This window comes from Sardina pilchardus, chromosome 12 (genome assembly GCF_963854185.1).
Source record: "Sardina pilchardus chromosome 12, fSarPil1.1, whole genome shotgun sequence".
NCBI lineage: Eukaryota > Metazoa > Chordata > Actinopteri > Clupeiformes > Clupeidae > Sardina > Sardina pilchardus.
In genome coordinates, this window is record NC_085005.1 from 13,229,731 (window position 1) to 13,246,957 (window position 17,227).

Here is a 17,227-nt window from a genome sequence, read left to right on the forward strand (position 1 = left end):
CTTTGATATGAGTAGGCTATCATGTGATTTCCTGTGAATGATGACGTGTAGCCTATTGCACGATGGAAATAATTTGAAGGAATCTAGCAGCAGTCTTGTAAATAGTGACCCACAGTCTTTGCAAAATCCTAATCTGAGACTGGCCTGTGACTAGACTGTGACTAAAACCTCAATGAATTGTCTTTAGATGTGAGAGGGTCTGAGACTGTAGTTTTTCAAAAATCTTTTCCAAATCTTTGCAAAGTCTGGCAATGTAAGGTAGGCTTTAGGCTACACTCAAGAACAGTTTGTGATGTGTTAATCGATTCAATTTCCAACCATTTCATAACAGGTAATTCTGGAGTAGCCTAGGCTAACAATAGCCCGCTTGCTTGCGAGACTCGGCTGTGAACTGCACCGGTTTCCTTATTGGGTTTACGTTCACAGAACGGTTGAAATAAATTGAAAGTAAGTGATTGCGTAGGCTATATGTGTCGGGTTTATGGCAAGCTGTTGTCAGAAAATGAATGGATCAGTGATTTTCGAATGAAGTATGATGGCCATGCAAATTACGAGAGTTTTTCGGGAGAAACAACAAAACGGGAGGGCGGCAGGAGATGACCTTAAGATAGGAGAGAAACAAGGGGGAAACGGGAGTTTTTGGCAGGTGCTCTAGCCACTCATGTAAGAATAGTTTTCACCTCGACGTCTCATTAGAACCAAAGTCTTTTTAAAGCTAGAACTTCTTCTTCCTCTCCGTTTTTGGTGATTTGGTGAACTGAAACAGCGCCACGTAAAGGCCTGGAATATGAAGTAGCGTGTTGAGTCGTAATTGAGATCGATTGAGATGGATCCGTTTGGACGCAAATACTCTTGAAACGCTGCCAGGTAAAGCGGAGGGGGGGGGGAGTTCGTTTTGCTACGTGTGGACATGGCCTTAGAAGTGTGGGGGTGTGTTTGTGTGTTAAGTTGCTTGCTGAATATAAGCCAAAATATCGGGCATGAAGTATATGAGCTATAGTTTCACAGACACTAATTTACATGTACTTTTCTAAAAGAACCTCATTAAGAGAATTAATGATTCATGATATCTTGTGTCCGCAGACATTAATGAAGCAGCTTCCATAGCTGGTAAAACGTGCTCGGAGCTGGAATCTGTTGTAATATACCATTTTACCACTAGATGGGAGAATTTCCTCAAAACATTAAGCCAAGAAATCCACAGTTAGCCCTTTTCCACCGACAGAGAACCGGCTCCGTTCCCATTCGCGAACCAACATTTGAACCGTTCGTCGTATGTCCACCAAACAAAATCCGGTTTCGGAACGTGGCACCTTGGTTCGGAAGTCGAACCAAAAAATACTTGTTTTTTCCTGCGAACCGGAGTGGGCGTGTCATTGCGCAATTCAGAGGGGAGAAGGCCAAAAGCATGAGTTTTCCGTCCATATCAACTGTTGCCATGAGTAAACAAAATGATTCAACTAGCATTGCACTGCTGACGTTGACCAGCATTTTAAATAGCTAGTTACTGCCCTTTTTATGGGACAACGGGTCATATCATTCTCCCGTTTATGCATCTCATTAGGCGCGTTCAAGTTGGCCTCTTGCAGCAGCGAGATCTGCCGGTGACAGCAGGGGCAGGGATACAAACGCTGCTGTGAAGTTGTACTCTCTCTACTTCCCGTAGTCTAGATGTGACCATGTGACGAAACATGAGGCACGGACCCTTGTGGACATGAAGAGGGATCTAAACACCTGCACATACGTCAGGGATGTAAAAGCCAATTAGGGCAAAGTCCTGACGTCATGAAGGCAGCTGCTCAGCAGCCGCCTTGCCCAGCCTTGCTCCCGCGATAAGTTGAGGCCATGTGATATCGACTGCCGAGTCGTAAACACGCCATCTAGACCATCGTGGACAGATTTTTAACCACGTGCATCTTGTGCTGCGCTGTGTTGTGCAGTTTTGCGCCATCACGAACTCGCCTATTAACTTTTGCTTTTGCGTGCACCACCCATTGTTGATGACGCATCCTTGGTTCGGTTCAGAACTGTAAATGCAGGCTGGTTCACTCAGGGGGTCAGGATTTGACTGATTAGCTTCGCCGATTAGCAAGGCACTTCCTCGTCGCCATTTTCCAGAAATACATCATGTCCGGTGCCGTTTTCCCTGCGTTTTCCTCATGCTGATTGGTGGCTGTTTCACTCTCAGCTCATGCACGAGCTTAGTGTGGGCACGAGCTCTCCTTCTGTACTTTACATCAATCAGTAACCTGGCACTTAATTGGCTAAGTAAAACGGCACCGGAAACAAGTCCCTTGAAACGCCATGTTGAAGCCTGAAAAAATCGTTCAATTTTGGCACTTTTCCCATTGAAATGAATGGGGGCGGGACTTGTTCACTTTCTCCAGTTCTTATAATACCTCCATGGGTTCACTAGATAGCACCACGGTTCAAAGCCTTTCGAATGGCACCAGTTCAACACCATGGTTCGTTTTCGGTGGAAAACCGCCTAGTGTAGCTTTAAAGTGTAACTGCACCCTAAAATATGTTTTTTGAGCTGTTGATTGATTGAAATTACTTGTAAGTGGCGAACTACACTATTACAAGGGTCAATATTGACTAAAATCGTGTTTCCCGAGAAAAGTAACATTTTGTATGATTTTGTATTGGAGCTCCGCGCCTTCTACAGGCTGAAACATGCCATGGCATTTTGGTCCAAAATGCTGCCGTAGTCCTGCACTTCTCTGGCGACTCTACGTCACCGGGTCGCTACAAATTAGGAATGAAACGCCCCAACATCTGCTGCCTTGATTGCCTGTGATAAACCATGGCTGTGTCCAAAAGTCAAGCACGCACGCTGGATAGTACCTTCTTTCCAATAGCGTCTCAGTTAGCTTGCTCCTCAGTATGCGTCCCTACCTACATTTGGACAGCACAAACTAGCTGGCGTCACCTGACTCGGGGAGGGGGGTGTGCTGACAATTTGCATGACGTGTGGAGCTTGACCTGCGCTGCTCAATGGATTATGGGATATCTGAGGCCAAAAAAGATGCATCGATGCACACTTGGAAATCACGCCAAACAAAGTACCCATCTAGTGAGAGCGCTTGACTTTCGGACAGTCTATTCTGACGTAACTTCTGGAAAATGCACACTGCCCAGCGTGTGTACTTATGTTTCAGACACAGCCCATGTCTGCAGCACTCATTCCCAGATAGACACAAAATCACCATTGTTCGCATGTTCCCCTCATTTCCAAATTTCAGAACGTCCCGCCCATTTTGAAAGCCTTTTTCAGAAATGTGAAGTGGGTGGAGTTATGGGGTGCAGTTACACTTAAACCAAAGATCATTAAGGGGCGGAGCAAGATACTTCATGAGAAGCCACTTCCTGGAACCCAAATCGCAAGAGGGGGGGTCAAAATCCCCCTTTATGCAGAGCAGAGGCAGCAACTGTTCCATTGAAGTCTATGGACATAGATCAGAATTTCAACTATAAGCTAAAACCTCCATTCTCTAGAGTTAGGAATGTGAATTTTGGGCACGGTTTCATGACCCTCAACCCCTTCTGACCACTTCAGGTACATTTTTAGCATTTTTGAGCATTCCCGTCTGGAGAAAATCGACTTTATATCAGGTGTGCCCCTCTTGTTTATTCTGCTTATTGGCCGGTTGCTACGTACGCTCTACCTTGACAACACATTAGCCAGCCAGCTGAACCAAATCCTGATTTGTGCTAACGACGATCAGATGGCGCTGGGGTAACTTAATGAGAGCAGCGACATATTTCCATTATTCCATTGATGTTTTTATTCAATTCCTTGAAATGTATGCTTTGTGTGTGTTACTTCCATATTAGAACTAATAAATGTAGAGGGCTTGAAAGAGCAGCAAGATTATTTTGGAACATCATCAAGCATTGATAATCGAGTGCTTGATTTTGTACACCTGTGGAAAGGGACCTGATGAAACCCATGAATACGTCTGACACGCAATGACGCGCCTCTTTATGCAGAGGAAGTGATCCCCGTTTTGCGCCCATAGACATGAACTACGACGACGTATCTTGCTACGCCTTAAGGGTCTTTGCTTAAACTAAAGCCTACCTTACACTGAGAAGATTTGGGAAAAAATCTTGAAAGATTGTAGTCTTTTGAGTAAAGTTTGAATGAGGGGCATTAGTTAAAATACTATAATCTTTCAAGAATATTTCCCAAATCTTGTCAGTGTAAGGTGGGCTTAAGACGAGTTGAAATATATCACGTCTCAGCGTGTGCACTCAGTTGCTGTGGCGCGTTATGAAAAAATGATATTTGAGTTAGTCTATTAGCTGGTTTCATTCTCATTGAGCTAAAACCAGCTAATATTCTAACTGAAATAAAACCATGCCAATCTCTAGGTATGGTGTATGTGATGTTGTTAGGTTATTTTAATTCCAAAGGCAAAGGGGACTTTATCAGGGTGCATACTAGTGTCCTGGATCCATGACATAACTGGCATTTAAAAAAAATGCTTGCCTCTATGAGAATTTTAACACATAGGGGTTCCAATGCTTACAACCCCTGTTTTAAGTAAAACATTTATTTATTTACAATACATTTTTCATTCACAAAGAAAATTGATGTCCTACAGAATTTGACTGAATTTTAACTTTAATTTTGACTGAAATTCTGCAAGGAAGTTTGGGCAAATATTCCCCAATCTAGGTGTGCAAAGCTAATAGAGGCATATCAAGATTGATGGCTGTATTGAAAGCAAAAGGAACAACGAAGTAAGTCAGGGGTATGATGAGTTTTCCAACCCTGTTATTATAGTTTTTCATTTGTAAAGGGTATAATGACTTTCTATTGGCACTGTATATTGGCAATGTGAACTCTGAACCATTGATCTCCAACCGATAATACCACAGAGGTATATCCATGGAAGTGCTAAGGGATTGATGATCAGCAATAGTTGTTGGTTCATATCACAGTCTTCCAGGGCCCAGAGCAGTGGTCTCCCTCTTTGCTTTATTCTTTCCAGGGTAAGAGCAATTATACAGGTCATGCTGATATAGCATTTTTCTCCCAAAAAAGACATGTATTCGGTATCCATACTGGGGACTGAGGACCTGTGCATATGAAACTTGGCTGATAAGGCTGGTGAGCAGTGTTGCCACAGCTACTTTGAACAAGTAATCCGATTACTGATCACTGACTACTCCTTTAAAAATCACTGCTGGTGAGATCCTCTCAGGTCCACTCCTCCCAGTTCCAGTTTCATGGAGTAACTGAACAACTGAAAGTCTGGCTGCACAAAACTTGGTGGCCATGTAGCCCCACAAGGATGACACAGAACCATTGTTTTTTTTTGTTTAGATTAATTCCCCCCCCGAAAGGAGGCAAGGTGGGATACAGCCGTGGCCTACTGGTAAGGCCTTCGGGCTTGTGACCGAAGAGTTGCCGGTTCAATCCTGACCAGTAGGAACAATGTGAGTTGGGGGAGTGGTGGTTGAGCACTGCTCTCCCCAGGGGGTCAGGATTTGGAGGGTTAGCTTCAGCCAGTTAGCATGTCATTTGGCCGCCGACATCTTTGAAAAAATGGCGTTCCATGGTTGTACCATATCCGGCACCAGCGCATGCACAAGACAGCTCATGCACGAGCTGTCTCAGCTCATGCACGAGTTTCGATTTCGGCACGAGCGTCCTCGCGCGTCCATGCTGATAACGCATTCTAGAAGACATAAATAAAATGACTGACTACTAGGATTAAGTTACCGATACTTGATGCCTGTGGATTATCATTATACCAGGCTTTGTGAATAAAAGAAAAAAGCAAATGTCGTTCTAATAGGTTACTAGCCTATTATAATTTATTTGCATTAGACTATGTATGAGTTGGCAAGGTATGATAAGACATTCTAGGAAATGCGAAGAAATTCTCTAACTAAACCCAATTATTAACCTACTCGCTGTCGTGTAGGCTAGGCTATGAAAACTATTTTAAAACGCTCAGCTGCAGACCTGTAGCCTAGTTCATAGCAACGCAGCGTTGGGGGTCACATACAGTAGATAACGGCAAAAGTTTCCGACAGTGACAGCAGACTTAAAATGCATGCTGCTCGAAACATAACACATGGATGCGCGCTTCTACCGGTAAGCCTATAATATGCGTTGTCTTCATTTCGTCTGTCTACAAATGTAGGTTTAAACTGCAAATTCACACTGGGTGCAGCACAAATAGCATATCTGGTATCCACACGTTTCTTACATCCCATGTCTACTTATTAAGAGTCATTTTCGTCGGGTAGACAGCCTATTGCGCACATAACGGCTACAGTCAGTTCAAAGCATTTACTGTGGGGATCATATTTATGTGTATGCTAAGTGAATTCTTGCTCAATATTGACTCGCCATGTTTATTATATCGTGACATATGCATATCACATTATAGGATTTCGAGACAAGGGGCAAACTTCTCCACCACCATCCCAACTCAAATAATTAAATACATTTGCGCCTGTAACGATAGGAGCGCGTTCACGAACACCTTCTCTCACTCTCCAATCTTCATCAACGATGTACCTATGTTGTCTCGTTGTAACGTGGAACCTAATTGGCTCATTCTAGCTGGTGACGGAAATGGACACCCATGGAACGCCATTTTCTCAAAGATGGCTGCGGCCAATTTCAAACTTTTTTGGCTGAAGTAGCTAGCCTAGCATCGGCCATTGAAATGAATGGGGGCGGGACTTAGTCCCTCTCTCCAGTTCTTATAATACCTCCATGGCTCTCCCATACCCACATCATCCACAGCAGAAGTGCCGTTGGGCAAGGCACCTAACCCCTCACTGCTGCCAAGCGCCGCTGTGTATTCACTAATTCACGGATGGGAAAAAATGCACAGATCAAATTCCTTGTACACTTACACTTGTATACTTGGCCGAGAAGCCTGATTTACCTTTACAGCAGTTTTCTGTGTATATTTTGAGTATGACCAAATTATTTGAATAAATTATTATATAGGCTATGTTGGTTTCTAGGAGCCATGCCAACACATTCCATATTCAAATCCTCATTTGAGGTACAATATAGCCCCACCTAGTTAAAAGTGAAAAGGCAAAAACGAGGCATTGTGGTTACAGATATCTTTGGCTGGCAGGTTCAAGACTACGCAATTTGAAGTGTAGGACCATTATTACACCCTCTGAATACATGCCAAGTGTTATGGAATTACATTGATGGGGGGGTCATATCAGCTACTGTACATGTGCACGCGCACGGGCACACACACACACACACACACACACAAACTCACATAAAGACACATACAGTACGCTGTTGCTTCAAAAGCCTATGTATTACTTATTACTGTCATTTCAAAGTTAATTACATTATGATGTTACTGTCTCTGTATAAGGAAGGCAATGCACTACAACTTTTACCACTTTTAGTTACTCCCCGCTGGCTCCCTATTATGGGCAGAATTAATTTAAAATATCTCACTTTGGCCTAAATAGGATGCTTTCTGGATCTGCTCCCTGCTATCTTAATACTATGATGAAGCTGCATAAAAGAAGAGGAGAAGCAGAAGGGGTAGCGGTATCTGAAGAGATCTGCCCATGGCCATGAGCTAGAATGAAAGCATGCAACTGTAAACCAACTAGACACCTATCGGTTGTTGGTTACACTTACGCTTACATTTCTAAATATAATATCGAAAAGAACTGTGTTTCATCAGTTTAGATGCAACCGATTTGCATGGAATGCTGCTGACATGAATAGCCTACATGCAAGGAATTGAGATTCAATTCAAAGATTGAGATACATACAAATATGGTTTGGCCACCCCATGAAACTGATTAAAGGAATCATGATAATCTATTCTGAGCGTATGGTCAGGATGAAGGGCTTCTTAAGTGATTCACATATAGAGCAATTACACGATTACAGAGAAGGTACATTTTAAGTCATACAGTATTTAAAATGAAGTATTTAAAGGCATGCGTAGGGTTCACTGCTATTGTAAATAGCAAACTTCTTGCTACTTATCACCCCTGTACACAATGCAAATGCTTTTGTTGTGGAGGTGAAAGGTTAACCAGGCAACCGGGCAGCCGTGGTGTACTGGTTAGGGCTTCGGACTTGTAACCGGAGGGTTGCCGGTTCAATCCCCGACCAGTCCACCACGGCTGAAGTGCCCTTGAGCATGGCACCTAACCCCTCACTGCTCCCTGCGCGCCGCTGGTTGGGCAGGCAGCTCACTGCTCTGAGTTGTGTGATTCACTTCACTGTGTGCTGTGTGTTCACTAATTTGGTTAAATAGGGTTAAATGCAGAAAACTGAATTTCCCTCACGGGATCAAAAAAGTATATATTCTATTCTAACAACAGGCAAAAACTATCCCCAAAGAGTTATTTCTACGACCAAGGTCATATATGACGATTCTCGCAAGATTCGGCGGGGCTCCGCTCTTGAAGGTTGCATGGCTGGTTTTCTCAGTAGGGACTCGCTACATCTTTGCTTTATAGTTATGCTAGGTGAACGATTTGCCTACAAGTTCTATTACCATCAGATTGGCTTTGTAAAGGTGAAAATCTTGCATGTACCTTTAAAGTGGTAATATTTATCTCTTGATGAAACTTCATTATATCATGCACTCACATACACACATACACACTCACACACACAGGGGGGGGGGGGGGGGGGGCAGGGTCATAGCAATGTGGGAGTGGAGCAGGCAGGTGTGCTGTGACAGATTCAGTTTCGTTTTCCCACTACAAGGCTTCATTAGCAAAACAAACACCAAGAGAGAAGTGAAGACTGAGGAGAGACTTTGAAAACACAATGGATTTAATGATTTGTATCCTCAGTTTAATAGACGGTAAGAAACCTTGTGTAAGGTAGATACATTTGGTTAAGATGAACAGTATGCTCAAGATTACAGTATGTTTGTTTTGATAGAGTATTGCAATGAAATAACTAATGTTATCCAACCATTTCTGTAACGTCAGTTGCTTCAGACATGTAAACGTTAGCAACCTACCCTCATAGTTATCAGTATAGCAATGTAGGCTCCTTTCTTTTTCCCATTTGGTGGAGAGAGAGGCACACATTTGCACAAATAATTTACCTTGAGACATGGTATGTCTTGACGTCAACAACTATAGAAAAGCAATATCTGTCTATACGTATTTAAGCAGCATAACCAGAAAGTTCATATGCTATAAGTGAATCCAGAATTGAGATTCAGTGCATTATGATAGACCCCTGAGCCTGGCTAATGACCTATCCAATGATTTTTCACTGTGCTCATTTTCTGTGCTCACTCACATCTCTACAGCAAGGACAGTACAAGAGCTGTGCCAGGCGGGTCACAAACTCCAAGAGGCAGGTGGTCACATCGTCCTCTGCCTCATGTCCATTCGTCAAGCCCTGTGGCATTTGTATATGTATATTAAAGAAACTATGCAGAATATGCCAGAAGAAGAAAATGCAAACCAAAACTTCACAACCATGCATTCCAATGAGATCTGGATTCAGCTGAGCGAAGCAGGAATTCATGTGGTGGATGTGAAGGTTGTGGTGTGTGGTAGTATCGTACAGATTCTAAAGGGAGTGCTTTGTCTACTGGTATCGCCTCTACGCTCCTGGCAAAAGCGCTTAGTGTCCAATCTTAATGCAGAAGAGACGAAGAGATGGAAGGAAATGCTAAAAGGAGGAGAAGAGGAGAAGCAGTATCTGAAGAGGATTGCCGATGGTTAAAACCACTAGGCCTGAACCACTGAGATAGGCTATATTGCTACTTAAAATGTTAACATTATATGACTTCAACACTATGACTATATGACATACACACACAGAAGAGCTCTAACAAGTCACACCAGTCATACAAGTTCCCTTCCCCTCTCTGCTTTGTTAATCTTGTTAAGTCCTGTGTATTTAAGCTGCTAGTTTTTGTCTCTGTGCGTCTTTCTTATTTTGTCATTGGCCGCATTTCCCAGATTCGTTAAGAAGCTCATATGGAATATTTCGGTATTTTACACTTTAAGCCTGTTTTCTGTATTGCCTAGTATGAAAACGAGTGTTTGACACTGAAATCTTTACGATTGAGCCTGTTTGTGGAATTTGTCAGCTTTAGAATGGAGCTCTGTATGGCTTTAACATTGCTCTCTTTGTGCATGGACTTCTGTCCTTAAAACACCCCTTAACGTTCATTTTTTAAAATGTGCAGCTCACCGAGTGTACTGGTCTTCAACGATCTTCTATAGCAAGTTTAGCAGCGAGTTACAGCTTCTGTCATCTTTTATCAGGGATTTTAGAAATCCTGGAAGTACTTTTTCAGATACCTTGTGTGCCTAATATAACACAACAGAATTTGAATTTCACTGCTAAACTTGCTATAGAAGATCTTTGGAGACCAGTAACCACTCGGTCAGCTGCACATGTTTAAAAACGAACATTTAGGGGTGTTTTAAGGACAGAATAGTCCATGCAAAAAGCGAGCAATGTTCCAATTATTACGTTTGGTGCGCTACCAACATGGCGGCAATATTCCTAGAACGCAGCACGTGTGCCCGAGCCCTATTAGCCTACACGTTTAAGTTTTCTTTTTATAAAAAACATCAACAACCCTGTGGTATTTCACAGATATCAAGGAAACAGAATTGAAACATGGAAGTGCTAAGGGATTGATGATCAGCAATAGTTGTTGGTCCATATCACGGTCTTCCAGGGCCCAGAGCAGTGGTCTCCCTCTTTGCTTTATTCTTTCCAGGGTAAGAGCAATTATACAGGTCATGCTGATATAGCATTTTTCTCCCAAAAAAAGACATGTATTCGGTATCCATACTGGGGACTGAGGACCTGTGCATATGAAACTTGGCTGATAAGGCTGGTGAGCAGTGTTGCCACAGCTACTTTGAACAAGTAATCCGATTACTGATCACTGACTACTCCTTTAAAAATCACTGCTGGTGAGATCCTCTCAGGTCCACTCCTCCCAGTTCCAGTTTCATGGAGTAACTCAACAACTGAAAGTCTGGCTGCACAAAACTTGGTGGCCATGTAGCCCCACAAGGATGACACAGAACCATTGTTTTTTTTTGTTTAGATTAATTCCCCCCCCGAAAGGAGGCAAGGTGGGATACAGCCGTGGCCTACTGGTAAGGCCTTCGGGCTTGTGACCGAAGAGTTGCCGGTTCAATCCTGACCAGTAGGAACAATGTGAGTTGGGGGAGTGGTGGTTGAGCACTGCTCTCCCATACCCACATCATCCACAGCAGAAGTGCCGTTGGGCAAGGCACCTAACCCCTCACTGCTGCCGAGCGCCGCTGTGTATTCACTATTTCACGGATGGGAAAAAATGCACAGGTCAAATTCCTTGTACACTTACACTTGTATACTTGGCCGAGAAGCCTGATTTACCTTTACAGCAGTTTTCTGTGTATATTTTGAGTATGACCAAATTATTTGAATAAATTATTATATAGGCTATGTTGGTTTCTAGGAGCCATGCCAACACATTCCATATTCAAATCCTCATTTGAGGTACAATATAGCCCCACCTAGTTAAAAGTGAAAAGGCAAAAACGAGGCATTGTGGTTACAGATATCTTTGGCTGGCAGGTTCAAAACTACGCAATTTGAAGTGTAGGACCATTTTTACACCCTCTGAATACATGCCAAGTGTTATGGAATTACATTGATGGGGGGGTCATATCAGCTACTGTACATGTGCACGCGCACGGGCACACACACACACACACACACACACACACAAACTCACATAAAGACACATACAGTACGCTGTTGCTTCAAAAGCCTATGTATTACTTATTACTGTCATTTCAAAGTTAATTACATTATGATGTTACTGTCTCTGTATAAGGAAGGCAATGCACTACAACTTTTACCACTTTTAGTTACTCCCCGCTGGCTCCCTATTATGGCCAGAATTAATTTAAAATATCTCACTTTGGCCTAAATAGGATGCTTTCTGGATCTGCTCCCTGCTATCTTAATACTATGATGAAGCTGCATAAAAGAAGAGGAGAAGCAGAAGGGGTAGCGGTATCTGAAGAGATCTGCCCATGGTCATGAGCTAGAATGAAAGCATGCAACTGTAAACCAACTAGACACCTATCGGTTGTTGGTTACACTTACGCTTACATTTCTAAATATAATATCGAAAAGAACTGTGTTTCATCAGTTTAGATGCAACCGATTTGCATGGAATGCTGCTGACATGAATAGCCTACATGCAAGGAATTGAGATTCAATTCAAAGATTGAGATACATACAAATATGGTTTGGCCACCCCATGAAACTGATTAAAGGAATCATGATAATCTATTCTGAGCGTATGGTCAGGATGAAGGGCTTCTTAAGTGATTCACATATAGAGCAATTACACGATTACAGAGAAGGTACATTTTAAGTCATACAGTATTTAAAATGAAGTATTTAAAGGCATGCGTAGGGTTCACTGCTATTGTAAATAGCAAACTTCTTGCTACTTATCACCCCTGTACACAATGCAAATGCTTTTGTTGTGGAGGTGAAAGGTTAACCAGGCAACCGGGCAGCCGTGGTGTACTGGTTAGGGCTTCGGACTTGTAACCGGAGGGTTGCCGGTTCGATCCCCGACCAGTCCACCACGGCTGAAGTGCCCTTGAGCATGGCACCTAACCCCTCACTGCTCCCTGCGCGCCGCTGGTTGGGCAGGCAGCTCACTGCTCTGAGTTGTGTGATTCACTTCACTGTGTGCTGTGTGTTCACTAATTTGGTTAAATAGGGTTAAATGCAGAAAACTGAATTTCCCTCACGGGATCAAAAAAGTATATATTCTATTCTAACAACAGGCAAAAACTATCCCCAAAGAGTTATTTCTACGACCAAGGTCATATATGACGATTCTCGCAAGATTCGGCGGGGCTCCGCTCTTGAAGGTTGCATGGCTGGTTTTCTCAGTAGGGACTCGCTACATCTTTGCTTTATAGTTATGCTAGGTGAACGATTTGCCTACAAGTTCTATTACCATCAGATTGGCTTTGTAAAGGTGAAAATCTTGCATGTACCTTTAAAGTGGTAATATTTATCTCTTGATGAAACTTCATTATATCATGCACTCACATACACACATACACACTCACACACACAGGGGGGGGGGGGGGGCAGGGTCATAGCAATGTGGGAGTGGAGCAGGCAGGTGTGCTGTGACAGATTCAGTTTCGTTTTCCCACTACAAGGCTTCATTAGCAAAACAAACACCAAGAGAGAAGTGAAGACTGAGGAGAGACTTTGAAAACACAATGGATTTAATGATTTGTATCCTCAGTTTAATAGACGGTAAGAAACCTTGTGTAAGGTAGATACATTTGGTTAAGATGAACAGTATGCTCAAGATTACAGTATGTTTGTTTTGATAGAGTATTGCAATGAAATAACTAATGTTATCCAACCATTTCTGTAACGTCAGTTGCTTCAGACATGTAAACGTTAGCAACCTACCCTCATAGTTATCAGTATAGCAATGTAGGCTCCTTTCTTTTTCCCATTTGGTGGAGAGAGAGGCACACATTTGCACAAATAATTTACCTTGAGACATGGTATGTCTTGACGTCAACAACTATAGAAAAGCAATATCTGTCTATACGTATTTAAGCAGCATAACCAGAAAGTTCATATGCTATAAGTGAATCCAGAATTGAGATTCAGTGCATTATGATAGACCCCTGAGCCTGGCTAATGACCTATCCAATGATTTTTCACTGTGCTCATTTTCTGTGCTCACTCACATCTCTACAGTAAGGACAGTACAAGAGCTGTGCCAGGCGGGTCACAAACTCCAAGAGGCAGGTGGTCACATCGTCCTCTGCCTCATGTCCATTCGTCAAGCCCTGTGGCATTTGTATATGTATATTAAAGAAACTATGCAGAATATGCCAGAAGAAGAAAATGCAAACCAAAACTTCACAACCATGCATTCCAATGAGATCTGGATTCAGCTGAGCGAAGCAGGAATTCATGTGGTGGATGTGAAGGTTGTGGTGTGTGGTAGTATCGTACAGATTCTAAAGGGAGTGCTTTGTCTACTGGTATCGCCTCTACGCTCCTGGCAAAAGCGCTTAGTGTCCAATCTTAATGCAGAAGAGACGAAGAGATGGAAGGAAATGCTAAAAGGAGGAGAAGAGGAGAAGCAGTATCTGAAGAGGATTGCCGATGGTTAAAACCACTAGGCCTGAACCACTGAGATAGGCTATATTGCTACTTAAAATGTTAAAATTATATGACTTCAACACTATGACTATATGACATACACACACAGAAGAGCTCTAACAAGTCACACCAGTCATACAAGTTCCCTTCCCCTCTCTGCTTTGTTAATCTTGTTAAGTCCTGTGTATTTAAGCTGCTAGTTTTTGTCTCTGTGCGTCTTTCTTATTTTGTCATTGGCCGCATTTCCCAGATTCGTTAAGAAGCTCATATGGAATATTTCGGTATTTTACACTTTAAGCCTGTTTTCTGTATTGCCTAGTATGAAAACGAGTGTTTGACACTGAAATCTTTACGATTGAGCCTGTTTGTGGAATTTGTCAGCTTTAGAATGGAGCTCTGTATGGCTTTAACATTGCTCTCTTTGTGCATGGACTTCTGTCCTTAAAACACCCCTTAACGTTCATTTTTTAAAATGTGCAGCTCACCGAGTGTACTGGTCTTCAACGATCTTCTATAGCAAGTTTAGCAGCGAAATACAGCTTCTGTCATCTTTTATCAGGGATTTTAGAAATCCTGGAAGTACTTTTTCAGATACCTTGTGTGCCTAATATAACACAACAGAATTTGAATTTCACTGCTAAACTTGCTATAGAAGATCTTTGGAGACCAGTAACCACTCGGTCAGCTGCACATGTTTAAAAACGAACATTTAGGGGTGTTTTAAGGACAGAATAGTCCTTAATAGGCTAATAGGCCTACTGGAAAAAGCACCATGTCAATCTAGCTATGGTGAAGGGTATGTGATGATGTGGGGCTATTTTAATTCCAAAGGCCAAGGGAACTTTATCATGGATGCATACAGTAATATCCTAGATCCATGAAATAGCTGGCCTTTAAAAATAAAAACATATAAAAAATCCTCCTGCTCCTATGGGAATTTAACATAGGGGTCAAATACTTCCTTCCCCCTAGCATTTAAGGAAGTACATTTATTTATTTATTTACATTCTTCAATCACAAAGAAAACTGGTGTCCTTAGCGGTTTGATTTTTACTCATTTTTTTGGTAAAGGCATTAAGATCAATTGTCAAATGATGATTTTATATTCCTCTTTTCAGGCAACTTTAGCATGGTAGCCTATCAAATACATGTTCTCCCCATTGTATATATATATAATTATCCTTTTTATTAATAAAAAAATGCACAACTGTCTGAATCACACTGAATAGACTGTTGCCTTAAACTGAAAATGCCATGGTACATATTATGGAATATATCGTTTAAAAATACGATAAATATTTTCTTTTATGAGCAAATATTGTTAGGCCACTGTGCAGTTCTTTCAAGCCAAATGTCCATGTGTTGAGAGAACTTGCATGCATCACTTTATATGGATTTATAACATTCTGTATGCACATTGGGGATACTTCAGAGCTCTCCAGCAAACATCATCAGGGTGTCAATCATGTATTCCAATTGTTGTCTTTATTGACTTACTGTATGTGATCAAATGTTTGCCTTGATGAATAACTAGGCTAGTTCATTATTGTATTGTATTGCTCAGCTCCTCCTTCAATTGGGCTTTGGGTTGATATGAGGGCTGGGGTCCTATTCCTGAGGATGAATAGTGTATGTTGAGGGCACCTCATTAGTTAAGAAACCAGTTCTTAGCACCAGCAGTCGTGTAGGCTAATATTTTATCTTGCATAGCCTAGTACAATAGCCTAGTTTATTGCTCAAGTTCATCCAGTTACAGACTACTGTAAATTACACTTACAGACCTTCTACATTACATTCATCTGTTCTCCCATGGCAATGAACGTGGAGTGTTTAAATAAAATAACACTGCACTTCTTAGCCTAGGCTACTGAAAATTGTTGTTTTGATATAGGTTTAGCCTAAACGAAATCATCTCTTTTATCAGCTAGCTAGCTAGTGTGTTGTGTCATGGCATCCAGTGTCAGTGAATTACCTTTCTTTTGGAAAAACCGAGTGACTTTTTTTCTCCCTCTTAGCTCTCTGCTTCTGCTTGCGTTTGTGATATCCAGACTTCAATTTACTTGGCAACTTCTAAAATGCACGCACCTATGCAGAGTGCGAATTGGGGGGTAGGATAGCCTGCTGCTCATAGTTCGAATTACATGGGGGTTGGGGATAAAAACGTTAATAAATGCCGGTTGTAATGACTTGATGACAAGATTTTCAACGAGCTAGACGTCTGCTAGCAAGATACATTTACCCAGTAGCAGCAGCAAAACGAATTTAGCCTACTGGAGGAATTTACCTAGCGTTTTGTCACTCAATGTTAACACTGCTGAAGTCGTTTTCTATCTCCGTTCTAGCGCCACGGTGGTTGAAAATGGTACAGTCCACAATAGGGGTGTTTGAAATCGCTTTAGATTATGTTCCCACAGTGAAAATAGTAGTTGACTTGTAAAACCATATACAATTTCCTTATTTAAACAGATCAAATGAAACATTTATTCAAAAATCCTACACATGACAATACTATTAAAATATTATTGATAGCCCTCAAAGGGCCCCCTGTCAGTGCTGGGCCCTTAGAATCGTCCTAACCTTTCCCCCCTGGCGGCGCCCCTGAAGTAATCTGATTACTGATCACTGACTGCTCCTTTAAAAATCACTGCTGAGATCCTCTCAGGTCCACTCCTCCCAGTTCCAGTTTCATGGAGTAACTCAACAACTGAAAGTTTGGCTGCACAAAACTTGGTGGCCATGTAGCCCCACAAGGATGACACAGAACCATTGTTTTTTTTGTTTAGATTAATTTCCCCCCCGAAAGGAGGCAAGGTGGGATACAGCCGTGACCTACAGTACTGGTAAGGCCTTCGGGCTTGTGACCGAAGAGTTGCCGGTTCAATCCTGACCAGTAGGAACAATGTGAGTTGGGGGAGTGGTGGTTGAGCACTGCTCTCCCATACCCACATCATCCACAGCAGAAGTGCCGTTGGGCAAGGCACCTAACCCCTCACTGCTGCCGAGCGCCGCTGTGTATTCACTATTTCACGGATGGGAAAAAATGCACAGGTC